Here is a 778-nt window from a genome sequence, read left to right on the forward strand (position 1 = left end):
AGATTCTGGTAGATAGGTGCAAAGATCTATTTGTCTTGCAGGTGCTCAAGATAAGACTCCTATGTAGGTTCCCTTATGTATTAAACCTGCTGCCTACCAGTCTCGAGTGGTTTCCTCTTTCTTCCATCTCTCCATGCCCTCCATGTACAGGGACCAGTTTATGAACCAACAAGCTGGTACATAGGAATAGCCAGGTGGGTGGTTGGAGAGTGTAGGCCATAGTTCCGGGAGGGATATTATAAGCAATACTGGGGACACACACACACACACACACACACACACCAATCTGCTGGTGACAAAACAACAACTGCACACTAGAATCTAGAAGTGAAATCCTTTGCTTGTACTACAGCTTTTCAATGTCCCTCCATTACCCTCTATTAACAAAGCCTAGTCCTCACTTCGGCAGCACATATACTAAAATTGGAACGATACAGAGAAGATTAGCATGGCCCCTGCGCAAGGATGACACGCAAATTCGTGAAGCGTTCCATATTTTTGAAACTTGGCAGGCCAGAAAGAATTGGCACGAGATTTTCAGTGTGCTAGACAGAAAAAATATGCAGCCAAGAATCCTTTATCCAGCAAGTCTGTTATTTAGAATAGAAGGAGAGATGAAGGTCTTCCCAAACAAACAAAAACTGAAGGAATTTGTCACGACTAAACCAGCCCTACAAGAGATCCTAAGGGGGACCCTGTGAGACAAAGTACCAGAGACATCACTACAAGCATAAAACATACAGACATCACAATGACTCTAAACCCATATCTTTCTATA

At 43.2% G+C, this 778-nt stretch overlaps 1 non-coding gene across 1 annotated transcript; it reads left to right on the forward strand.

The window, feature by feature from the left end:
- Positions 1-393: 393 nt before the first annotated feature.
- LOC121039542 (U6 spliceosomal RNA) lies at positions 394-500 on the forward strand. Its single transcript, XR_005794826.1, has one exon. It is a non-coding gene; the product is annotated as a U6 spliceosomal RNA (small nuclear RNA).
- The last annotated feature ends 278 nt before the right edge of the window (positions 501-778 follow it).

This window comes from Herpailurus yagouaroundi, unplaced genomic scaffold (assembly GCF_014898765.1).
Source record: "Herpailurus yagouaroundi ecotype Mexico unplaced genomic scaffold, PumYag 180, whole genome shotgun sequence".
In the NCBI taxonomy this organism is placed as follows: domain Eukaryota; kingdom Metazoa; phylum Chordata; class Mammalia; order Carnivora; family Felidae; genus Herpailurus; species Herpailurus yagouaroundi.